The sequence below is a fragment of the Ambystoma mexicanum genome, chromosome 10, assembly GCF_040938575.1.
Source record: "Ambystoma mexicanum isolate Mex_15411 chromosome 10, UKY_AmexF1_1, whole genome shotgun sequence".
NCBI classification, from domain to species: Eukaryota; Metazoa; Chordata; class Amphibia; order Caudata; family Ambystomatidae; genus Ambystoma; species Ambystoma mexicanum.
The window spans coordinates 277,612,053-277,624,763 of NC_090932.1; the positions used below are offsets into that span (position 1 = coordinate 277,612,053).

General features: G+C 44.6%; 1 protein-coding gene across 3 annotated transcripts in view; it reads left to right on the forward strand.

Annotated features, from left to right (window-relative positions):
* The window catches only part of PLEKHB2 (pleckstrin homology domain containing B2), a 754,336-nt gene that overhangs the window by 127,904 nt on the left and 613,721 nt on the right, over nucleotides 1–12,711 (forward strand). The window contains exon 1 of one of the 3 annotated variants that reach the window (XM_069617848.1): nucleotides 1,513–1,621. The exons of 1 other annotated variant lie outside the window; for it this stretch is intronic. The gene's annotated coding sequence lies outside the window, so the exon portion shown is untranslated. Of the gene's footprint in view, nucleotides 1–1,512; nucleotides 1,622–10,877; nucleotides 11,003–12,711 lie in introns of those variants that run through there. One more of the 3 variants, XM_069617850.1, reaches the window with a different exon arrangement.

Consider the following 12,711-nt stretch of genomic DNA (forward strand, 5'->3'; position numbering starts at 1 on the left):
TCTCTTATTTACAGCTAAAAGGAGTCCTCACAGGAACGGATCTCAAGGCAAAGATACAGAGGGACCTCACACCCTTCAAAGCACTCCTAGATAAAAGACCGAAATGAGCGGGGTGATTACGGCAATGTATGGGGCCTTGGTTAGGTAGAGTAGTGGCCCCACAGAGAAACTGAGGGGTCGATGGGGACGAGATGTGGGAACCAATATTGATTTGGAACTCTGGGGCAGACTCTGCAGGGAAGTAACTCAGACATCAATCTCCTGTCAATACAGACTCCACTCCATTAAGCTACTCCACAGGTGGCATTATGACCCGGTCAGACAATTTTCCAAAACTCAAGTCCCACACGTTGGAGAAGTTGTGAAGAGAGAGCTGTCTACTTGCATATTTGGTGGGGGTCCCGAGGGTACAAATTTTCTGGGACGAGGTCCTGGGGTGTATTATAGAACTAGACGGTATAGCCCGAATCAAATGGCCCATGTTGGTTTCGTTTGGTATGGAGGAGGATGGGTATTACACTAGAATTCTGAAAATAGCTGCAGCGTTACTGTTGGCGTCAAGGGCATGTATAGGTACTAAATGGAAAAGTGTACACCCTCCAAGTAAAAGGGGGTGGACCAATGTCGCTAAAAATGTATTTACTATGGAAAGAATCACAGCAGGGTGCATGGGCTAGCAGGCCCCCTGGCGATGGAATGGGCTGAATTAATTGCAAAATATATGGGCCCGGACCCACAGACTGCAAGGGTCTAAACGGGTGGCATAAGTGGGGGGGATCCGGAAGCGATGCGGCGGAACAAAAGTGGGCTCACCAAATAGGAGGCCAGTAGCCATTGGGCTTAACTGTTAATGCGTCAATTTGCCTAAAGGTTGTAAGGTGTGTTCCACGAAGGGGAAAAAGTTGTACCAAAGAGGGTGGAGGAAGATAAAATGGGGAAAAACAACTTGAAGTCGTTTACTTTGCCTAGTGGACTCGAGGGGGCGGGGGCACCGTTCGAATCCCGTCCACAGATGACTGTTGTATGTGATTTAAACCTTCAATAAAATAAACATTTGGAGGAGAAAAAGTAAATATGGAAAAAATTGGAGACTATTTCGAAAAATATAAATACCACCAAATCCAGACTTTTTATTCACTAAGAAACTGGCCCACAAGATCATAAAGTAAATTGTACAATTTTACAATAGTACTCGATGCCTTCTTTACAATGCATTTTGGCGATATAAAGCGTATTAATTATGTGCATATTGTTTTTCCGAATCAGCAAAATGTCCTTGATAAAAGTTGTCTTGAAAATGCCCTTGTACACTTCATTCCAGAATTACCCTCTTTGCCACACGACATAGATCATCAAACAAAAAAATGGGCGGTCGTGTTAATGAAGGTCTATCTAGTGAGCGCATAGTATCATTCCTCCGAGCTATGGATGAAACGAAACTTCACTTTTCCTTTGGGGTTGTTGACTGTTTTCTGATTGGTGACTGCATTGCATTTCATACTTCGTAAGCCGTCGACATCTTTAGGTGGGTGTGACCCTGATTCCAGCTTCTTTCAAAAGACAGTTGGGCTTCTTATCTACATAGAGGCTGGGACCCTGACAACAGCTTCAGTAAGAGAAGGTAAGACTAGGGGAGGGGTGTGGAACAAGTGGGAGAGCAATGGGTTAGGGCAGAAATACAGACCACCAAACTACCGTCCAAAAGCCCGCGCGCAGCCATTACCCCTTAACTCCCCCACCCCCTTACATAGTGGAAGCAGCTCAGCATCTTTCTACATACGAAGAGGATGGAAGCACAGACCCGGTCAACGAGGTCTCACCTACTCTCCCCTTAGAACACACGCAGCCTTCATACCGCCAACGGCGTATAAGGTGGTGGTGGGACCCAGCAACAAAGACTGGATATGCTGTGGCATCACTAGCTAGAAATTAGTATGGGGGGGGCGCGAACCTGGGGGCACAAATGCAACAAGGTGGGTTGGGCTGGTGGCACATCATATAAGGGTCAACAGACCAGGTATATTTTACCAAACTGGTTAAAAAAACGTGACATTAAGCATGTTCGGAGTAGGTTTAATGCAATAAGAGATTTGCATCAACTTAATATCCATCCTAAAAAGTTAACTCATGTTCAACAGTTGCAAAAATGCCCTTGCACTCTGAAAGAGACTGCATTCTTTTAACTTACGCAGACATCACTGCCAGCACAGCTTCAAATAATGTGCAGTCAAAAACAGTCGGTTTAATAGAAGAGTTATCACTCCTACTTCATTTTCAAATGATCTTCAAGGACAGTCTGTTTAACAGATAATGCCACATAAAGGCGCCAAGTACATGTCGCGGGAGGATAGCTCAACGGCAACGTGCTTGCCTTGGAAACAAGATGACACGGAGCAACATGGGTTCGGAGCAACATGGGTTCGAACCCCGGGTCCGCGCTTAGAAACCTCTGGGTATTAAGCGTGTTATAAGTAACCTATCATATCATGGGGGGGGGGGGTGGCAACTGCTCCCTTCGTTCTTTAGCAATGGTTGCAGGAATCTCACTTTGCCCCTATAGAATTGTTTACAGTTGTTAGTTTCTGGCAGTACAACTCTGCTGGTGATTGTTGTTTTATTGTTTTATAATTGGAGGGGCATAAATATTTCCCCCAAATATGCTAGTGTGATGGCGTTGGGGAGCTTCTCCCCCGCTGAGAACATTTGAAGAAATATTTAAAATAATGTCTTAAAATAGTACATTTTACAGCACACTTGAAAAATTGGGTAAACTGCCAAACTGTTTACAATTGGTTTTGTAGGGTAACTCAGGAAAAAATCCAATAGATGCAAGTCACCAACAGTGCAAAGAAGCATTTCGCCAACTCATTTTCATGATGCCTTTGCCCATAATATGCTGGCTGCGCCCATACATTTCCATGCTGGCTGTATCAATATATGCTAGTGTGCTTTAGCACCTTGAAGTGTCTTGTGTGCTAGATGGAATTACCAATAGTGCTCTCATACCCAGGTAACTGGACAGACTCAAAGAATGTGGCAACATACTGCTTTATTAGCATAAAATAAATTGGGGCCATCTACTGAACAATAAGCTGGCTGTAGTCCACACACTGAAACCAAATTTGATTATACAAAGGTTTTATACCTCGATATGCATAATCTATGATGTAACTCTACGTGGAAAACTGTAAAATCTATAGAAAGGGGGGTTGGTTAAGAGAACATATATAACTATATGAGGAAGGTGAGCTCAGGGCCAATGCGTGTGTTTTTGAGGCAAGACAACGCAGCACAACAGAGGTTTGAATCCTGATAAAAGAGCAATTATAATAATCATGTAAATATTAACAATATTACTGGATGCCCCTTATCTGGTGAGCACACCTTGAATCATCTCTAAATACGTATGATACAGAGTAAACAGAATAATGGCAGCGGAGTAGCCTATGCAACGTAGTGAAGCATGTTGCTACATAGACCTTATGATTGTTTGCATGCTTTCCCAACCTTGGACTTTTGGCTCATTGGCAGCACGTAAGCAAAATCGACCTGAGGTGCTGAGAGTAACGTCAGACTAGTCCCCACTTTCCCTATTAGTCCATCATCTCTCATCGGTCCGACCCTAAGCCAAGGCATCTCCTTTGTAGTTGACCTTGGACCGTGTTCTCTATTATGGGACTTTTAAGGGAGGGTAGGTACACCATTTTCTTTGTCTAGAGCTTAATGACTAGCCCTTGTTTTCGACTTCTGAATCGCATGTGACGAGACAACAAATTTGTCAATGTTGACCTATTTACTGCTATTTTATTCAATTGTGCTGGGTGTGTCATTACTCCTCTCGGCCTCTAGAGACTTGTTCACTCCACCTTGTATAGGCTTTTCGCAACCTTAATTTTCCAATACTTGATTCTTGCAAATGTCTTAATCTAAGAGTAAGATCACGTACATGACTTATCCTTTTGACTCCCCTTCTGCCGTGCAATTATCTTGAAGTACCATCCTTTATCCCACGCCAATAGACTCTTTATTTCTCACACAACGCTGTTTATCCAGAGTCTCCTGACTCTGCAGCCCTGTTCTGTCCCTGAGGTAGCTTGATTGATTTCAACATGAATCCGATGTCCATCTTTCCATCATGGCCGTCCCAGCCACGTTATGCTTTCTTCTGCAGCAAGCCTCTATATGTCTCGTCTAACTTGTGTTTCTGCGTATATACACTTATTAGTCAGCAGGTACTTTATCTTCTTTGCATACATGGTTTCTTTATATTTGATTACATGTTTCTCTTGTTACTTCAGTTACGTCTTTGTTCTTTAAGTATTAGCATATAGTTTCAGTACGTCTCATTATCTTTCCTTCATGACATCACTCTGCCCTCGTCAGATTTCACTTATAGCTCAATGATGTCCAATGGTATGTCCCGACATCCTTCCACCCTATCATTGCAAGGGTACATTCGCTACGGTTGTCTGAGTGCATATCGTCTCTCATACACTCGATGTGGTATTGGGATGATACCTGGTGTCACACAGGGCTCTTCTGCTATTCCAATATGACACAGAGGTGAGGGGGCGGGAGCTAGAGATGACATGTCCACCTGCTCTTCTACACTAGTATTCCCATATAACCATATATTCGTGTTTGCTTTGCGCATAATGCCTGTAATGCTACTTTAAGAAAAAATATCTACACTTGTTCTGCCAAATATTGCAATATCCTCACATAATTCTCCATGGGCAGGACAAAGACTGATATGTAGTGGAAATGTATTTTCTGTGAATAGATGGTGAGCTAAAGACTCTGGTCGAGACTCAAACCTGGGATATAGGCTGGTAGAGACAAACTCCCAGAGCCCCCCCATACTTATGCATATTAAGTAGCTTTGGGTTTTCACCCTAAATTACTAGGGTATTCCAGACATGAAACCCTTGCTCACTGTTCTTGGAGAGGCACAGCTCCACCTCATTGACGAGGCCCAACCATGCCGAATAATGTGTCTGGGTTTGCTGTTGGTAGTCTTGTTCAGAAGAGAATTGCCTGGCATTGCGGGGCTGGACTGCCCTTGGGCAGGACAAAGACTGATATGTAGTGGAAATGTCTCTTCTATGAAAGGATAGTGAGCTTAAGACTCTGGTTGAGACTCAAAACTTGGGGATATAGGCCGGTAGAGAGAAACTCCCTGAACCCCCTTACTTATGAGTATCCCCACATAAGAACATACTCCAGTTGGCTTTACCATTAAAAATGCCTTGAGACAGTATGAAAACATGTCCTAACTGGCTGCATCAAAATGCCAGTCCAACAACATAAGAACACTTATCATGCTTGCTTTAGCAAAGATGCCCAATAAAAAATGGCAAACCGCAATAGGAAATGGCGAGACTGGCTGCATCAAAATGGCAGTCTAGGCACATAATAGCACTGGTTGCATTATAATGCCCAAGGGTCGAAATTGAGGTTCAGTAATCAGGAGCAAAAGGCAGCTGGTATCCAGCATGACCCAGTGACCAGGAGCTACCATTGGGGATCAAGAAGCTAGGTCATAGATCAAGGAGCTAAGTCATATCGTACCGTAAGCCTAACTTTTGTATAAGATGCAAATGTATCTCGTTCGTTCGTAAATATTATTTCGGGAACACAAAACATTCACATATGAACAGCAATATGAACAACATAATTACAATTCACAAAAATAAGATTCAAACAACATAGAAACATTGAAAAAAATACACAAGGAAACCACTTGAAACAAATTTCGATAAAAATGTCCTCAAAGGTGGTGCATTCTTAAAAATGATACTAGAGCACAGAGCTGGCTTATAACAACCAAATGACCCTGCAACACTAGTTTCAGCCTGCGCTCTCTGGTGGGCGAAAAAGTTGGACATGATCTATATCTATAACGTATTGCTGTGTTTAGTACTACAGGCGCCAGCTGCTGCTCATGCCTTCTCCAGACGTGTTTCAAGGGCTGTTTTTTTTCTTTAGCCAGTCCGTGACTTGCAAGGAACACAATAAGGTGGATGACATGCCAAATCAAAGATCAAGGGCCGTATTACATAAGCCTTGCCCTAGTATAGTGTAACTTTGCACAGAGGCAAATCTGTATTCCAGCCGTACATTTTTGAACTAGCCACTTTTTGCTGTGCCGCAAAATTGCACTGCACGTGCGCCAAACTGATTGGATACAGATTGTTTTTGGTTTAGATGTTCTTACAGCTTGGACGGGTGGAGTGTAGTTGGTTATTCCTGAAGAGGGTGCATAACGTTACTACACAAGAGTATTCAGATTGGATCTGCGCCTGCACGGTGCATGGTTGAGCGTGTGTGCATCTGTCTGGATTCTGCATAGTGCACACTCGACCTACAGCTGCTACAAGGGCAGCAAAGCCGCGCGTGCTGCTAACCATCCCTGGAGCTTCGAGACACCATGGGGAAGGTGAAGCGGCAAGCAACCACTCGGGTTTCCTATTGACGTTGTCATGGTACCTCTCCTAGGACACAAGGGGCTAGTGCAGCGACCCATTCTGCACCCCATTGCCATGTCGCTGATGTAGTTCGCAGCTTGCCTCCCCACTGAACTGTCAATGTATTGCCTATGTTTCCACTATCTTTGTCTCGTTCACGGTCGTTTCTCCAAAAGAAGCATCCTGCACTGTAACTGCTGCAAATCTTCTTTGGCAGAGAACCAGATATGCATTGCTACACGTTTCTAACGCTCACGTTTTCAGAATCCACAAGAAGGATATCTACGTTCAGCAAGCGGCAAATACGCCTTGTCCTTTAAGCTCCAGCACACCTGAGCATACAAGCGATGCACTGAGTGAAAGCAAATGTTGCTCCGCCAGCTCTCTGCGCCTGCGTGATTGAGCCAGTGTTTCCGTAGCCTTCACAAGCCCGTGAAAACGGGGGAGGATTTCCATTAACGTTTTCCATTTTTCTTTCAGTGGCCCCCGCGTGTTGATGTTTTAGGCTGGTGTATTCTTCCTCCAGGGGAAGACGCTGAGGGGCGGCATTCGGGCAAGTAAGCCTATCGCCCTTTCCTCCCCAAATTGTCGCTGACGTTTTCTTGGAACCCATGGTATCTGGGATGCCATCATTTTTTTTTATTTTCAATTTACCTACAAACAACCTGACGTTATGCATGGCTTGTGCTTGATTCAACTGAGCTATTAACCACCCCTCCCCACCTCGCATACCAAGGAACAAATAAAGTCAAAGTTAATCGTAAATTAGTCCTTTTTATTTCCTGAATCGTGTAGTAGCAGAACTAAGAAATTGAGGATCACTTGGCACTGTGTCACAGGCTTTTATTTGTTTTTTTTGTAAGGACTACTGTTTCAGGACCAGGATGAAGTATGTTTGGTATTTAAGTTTCAACCCATGTGGACCTGACTGTTATTGTTATTCCATTTGTGGTGCAGAGGTGTTTAAGTAGTAGCCTTCACGGTGCTAAGGTTTTGTTGTTGAGCAAATGGACTCCTATATCTAGACTGCCAAGTAAATCGTGAAGGAAGAAATGGGGGTTTGGGCTGAGAGTGAGGAGGGGAATCATTGAGGACACTGATTGGTGGACGAAGTCTGAGGGCCTCAGGCAGAGGTAGGGAGATCATTACAGGGCAAACCCTAAAGAAAAGAAACCAACATTGACAAAACCAACATTTTGGGTTTTTGTGTAGGCCTGGAGTAGCCATTTTACAGGAACTGCCATAAGGGCACTTACTTACCTAGCTGCAAGAACTCGAAAAATTGTGCGATTCCCTGGGCATATGATAGCACTGCCTGCCAAATGCCTAAGCTAATACTGTTGGATCTGTCAATGCTTGTTTTTAACAGCAAGTAGCCAGAGGCTCTCTTGGTTAACACATTTTTTATTACACAGCACATTAAATAAAATCTTAATTAGAGATAACACTGTAGGGAAACGTTTTATGTTACTGCTTGATAAAGCTAGCACATAAAGATACTGGAGTATGTGTTTTGAGAAGGGAGTGGCGGATACTTTGTGGGAATAGCCATATGGATTAGCATGACCATAGGTAGTGAATGAGTGGGTACATAACCGAACGCCCACAAGCTTTGCGTCCCTCATCACATGTCAACCTCCTCCTAGCTGTACTCCAAAGCGAGGTAAGCATGTCGGGGGAGGGGGGCTGAAGGGGGGTGCAAGTCACTAATGTCACAATAGCTGCCATTCACAGGACAATGTTATGTTAATTGCACTTGTTGAGTGCACGTACAGCGGAGGGCATCTTGGCGCTAAAGGAGGAGATGTGGGGAAATTACAGGCCGCAGTTAATTAGAAGAGCAGAGTCTTCAATTTCCACCGAAAGGTCAGGTGGTCGGTGATCTCACGCAGGAACAGGGGTAGGTTGTTCCATGATTTGACAGTGGCAACCGAGAAAGCATGGCACCCTTTGTGGACTAGCCTAAAGCGAGGCATCACCACCCATAGGGTGGTTGAAGAGCAGAAGGTGCGAGTAGGCAGATATCGGGGGAACTTATCTTGCAGAAATTCAGCACTGACCCCATGGAAGGCTCTATGCACATGGACTTAAACATGATCCGTTGCGCGACGGGGATCCAGTGAAATTGGCCTCAACAAAGGAGTCATATGAGCACCAAAAGGTGGGCAAAGGATGGCTCTGGCCATGGCATTTTGGAGTAGTTGCAGCCCATCAGTTAGATAGCTAGGTTGGGCCAAATAAAGTGAGTTACAGTAGTCGGGGACACTCAAAACCACGGCTGAAACCACCAGGGCCTAGTTAGCTGTAGGAATAAAGGGGAGTACTTTCCGGAGGACCCGAAGTTTGAAATGGTCAGATTTACACACTGCGCTGACCTGTTCATCCATCGTAAGAGTGGCAGAAATACGTACCCCTAAATTACGTACGGACGAAACAGGTACAGGAAGCGTGCCGAGGGAAGTGGGCCAGAAACCTGCCATCCAAAACATTTGGGGGGTGGACATACCCACAACAAGAACCTCGGTTTGCTGCCATTAAGTTTCAGCCAGTTCAATGACATCCATGATCCCAGCTCCTCCAGGCAACATCTAAAACAGGAAGCAGTTTCTGACTTAGGAGATCTAGGCGCACCAGGATTTGAGTATCGTCAGCATATGCATAAAAACAGAACCCGTGGGCCGCGATGAGGAGCACGAGATATCTTATGTAGATGTTGAATAAAATGGGAGACAGCGCAAATCCCTGAGGAACGGGAGCTGAACGAAAAGGAGGAAGAGAGATAGACTGGGCGCGATCAAACGACAATGCTGGCTAATAGCGTGCTAATGTTCTGAAGAACATGACGATGGACATAATGTAAGGATTTCTGTCAGTAGCATTGTAATTTGGTCAATTATAAGACTATGACTGGCATTATTGTGACGATGTCAAACAACATGTGTGACAATAATGTGTGCATGTCTGAAAATAACGCGTCAACATCAGGCACTGGCATGAAACCTGCTGGCAAGAATATAAAGATGGTTAGAGGAGGTGATTGGAATCGTTGGAACTCCTTTCCCTCATCATCAAAAAATGGAGGTATTCTGTAAGTGTAGTCAGAATTCAAGTTTGTTCACAAAACATCTTGTTTTCTCACTGTGAATGAAGACAACATATGTTTTGCCTGTACAGGCTTCCGAAGGGCTTGCACATTGAGAGTGGGAGGGTGTCAGTTGGGTGCTAGAGCATGTAGTGCGCGCAAGTAAACCAAGTGCTCTTTCTCAAACACGGTAAATGATTTGTGGTTCCAGTGGCAGATCCTGGGATCAGCCATCATTTCTTGCCATCATATCTGCTCCCTGATCAGGCTAGTTACCCTTGTCACAGGTTCCTGCTGTGTTTTAGGATTGCCTGTTGATCAGATAGTACTGAAGTATCTAGTCAATGCTATTGTCAGCAGCGAGCTGTGGTTGAGGCGGCAAGCCGTCGTTCTGGGGAAAGTAGCTTAAAGGTATCTTAAATTGGACAATGTTTGCAGATGAGGTTAAGAGATTTGCCAATTATTCTGATAACTCTGTGTGCTAATATCAGACTATCTTCTAATAGCATGATAATTTCTGCTAATAGTGTTACAATGCCTGCCAGTAGCTTGCTAATGCCTGCCGAGAGGTCTGCTGATTAAGTGAGGTCTGTCAATTTACATATGTCTGTTAATAGCTGAATTTCGTCAATGTCATGATGTATGCCAATATCATTGCAGTGTCTGCTGACAGTATGGAGGGCAGTAACTTCACAATGGCTGCGACATTCAGTGTATGCCACTCAAATGCTATTGTCTAGTAATAAGGTGGCAGTTAGTAAGGACTCTAGGTGGCGGATAGTAAGGACTCTTACAAATGCACAATAACATTAATTAAATAAATAAGGTGGCACATAGTAGTTGTGTGCCAGCTAATAACACAATGTCTGCTGGCAACGTGCAAATCATTTGTCAATGTCTAAAATGAAAATAAAATGTGAAAATATTGTGCTTTAACCCCTTAAGTGCTAAGGACGAGTATGCTTGTCCTATTTGCATAGATTGCATAGATTTCAGCATTCACCTTCTTCCACTCTGGTCACCCGAGAAGAAGCCCTGACAGTCTTCAGCCACTGAGAGCACCTGTTCTTTCCACCAGAACATCTTCCTATAGGCCTCAAGAACCACTGTGCATGCTTGTGGTGTTGTATGGTTATATTAGGATGTGTCTGGTGCCTCGGTGTCTTGATTGCGCTTCGTGAATGGGCTACCATCACGCGTAGCATCTGTTTGAAATTGTGAACAAATTGGTAATCGTGTTCATGTTTACTCTCCCTAGGTTGTTGGGTCAACTTAGTCCGTGTTGGGAGTCTCCTGGCCTGTGTGTGCAGGGCTTTCAATATGGAATCTCTCTGGCCTTTGACATAAAGGTGGGATCGGTTGAGGGCAGGCCAGTGAGTAGAGTGCCCAGAACTATAGCCATCAGGCAGGGGAACGGGCTACTTTTAATATGTGAGAGCTGGGGCATTCCAATGTAAGCATTTCAGTGCAAGGATATTGTTCATACGCTGGTGTACGGATTAGAACTAATGTGTGTTTAAGATCATATTACCAGTAGCTAATGGATAACAACATTGCTTTAGTAAATTCAACAGAGCGCGTTTCCAGTGGAATTTCCTCCTCCACTTGCAGGGTCTGAAGATGGCTAACAGTAAATTCCGAGATTTCGGTGAATGACAGTGTTCAAGTCAGGCCCCCAAATACACGGTTATGGCCTACAATTGTCACAGCCTTGCATCAATTATATTGTCTATCTAATTGGATTTGGAGCCCAGTAAAGACGGTCATCGAATAGAAGGGAAGATACTGTACCCTCGCTGTAAGTGAAGTGCATATTCACGTCTTTGCCACACACAAAGAATGTAAACATAATAGCACAGCAAGAACTGGCCATTGAGGGGGGTGGGCTACTAGTGCGTAGGAGCGTGAGCGCTGAAGTGCTCCATTCCTGCACACGTTTACTAGGCCATTCTTGCCAGTATCCTAGAGGAACATATACATTTTTTCATTTTTGTTCATCACGTATCCTTCTCAAAAAGATGAGAGAAGAGGGTAAAATGCCCACTCCCAAAATAAATGGTATATTATTTGGTTGGTATATTTAATTTCTGTAGGTATTTGATGCCTGCAAACCCTGTGCAGATTTGGCTCTAAGAAGTGCGGAGCTTTTTTACAAAGAATATGTTGTGCTCTAGTGCAGAGCATCTCAAACATGACGTGTTGTGCACAAATTGTTGTGGTGTAGGTTTCCATTTCGGACCAGGCTGCGCAACGTGGGTGGAAACTGTACGGATAATGATAATGCTTTCACCATATAGTGCTTCATGTCTAGGGGTGTGATGCACAACGTGTTTTCCTATGGGATTGTGCCTCTGTGAATCATCTTCTAAGCGCTGTGGAAGATACATGTCTGTACTCTAGAGCCATCCACCGTCCTAGACAAACTCACTGTACCTGCTAAGGCTGTGGGCATTAAGAAGGGAGCAGGGAGGAGAGAGGGCACTGGCAGAGGCAGCGCCCAGATGGGCACTTGGAATCCTGAGAACCGTATCGTTTCATGGCTACGCTGGAAGATATTATTCTGGGGTTCTAATGTTACACTCCGGATACTATCAATATACTGGATGAAAGAAAGAAGCAGTACTGAAAGCGAAGTGCCCATTTTTCTCGCAACCTTTTTTCCCCAACACATAGCTTTGCACAACAGCACACGAGGCTACCGACCGGAAAGCACCCCCAAGCTCAGCGAGCAGTGTTAACCGAACTGAAGCTGCCAACAGCACATCACTGCTCTCTTGCACTTAACCCGCTCGTTTGCACTAACTCAACCCCCAACCCCTTTTCTTGTCAGATCCGCCAGGGCGCCAAGGGACCACTCCCGTGGGGATAGTAGGTGGTACAAATATCCTTTAACATTAACAGACAGTTTTCTTTGAATTAAGGCTTGGAGACCATCAGAGCTGCATGTGGTAAGGAGTTTGGCCGCGATGGGGAGAGGGGGGATTTCCTAGGTGGTGAGGGCACAGGCAGGGTCGGACTGGGTCATAACATTGTCTTGGGCACTAATGAAAAAGTGTCAAAAAAGTGCCCACACTAGCATTTTTGTAATTTTGGTTCGGGCATTGCCTTACTGCCCTTTAGGCCAGTCCGATCCTGGGCAAGGCGGCGGACACTTCGGAGTGA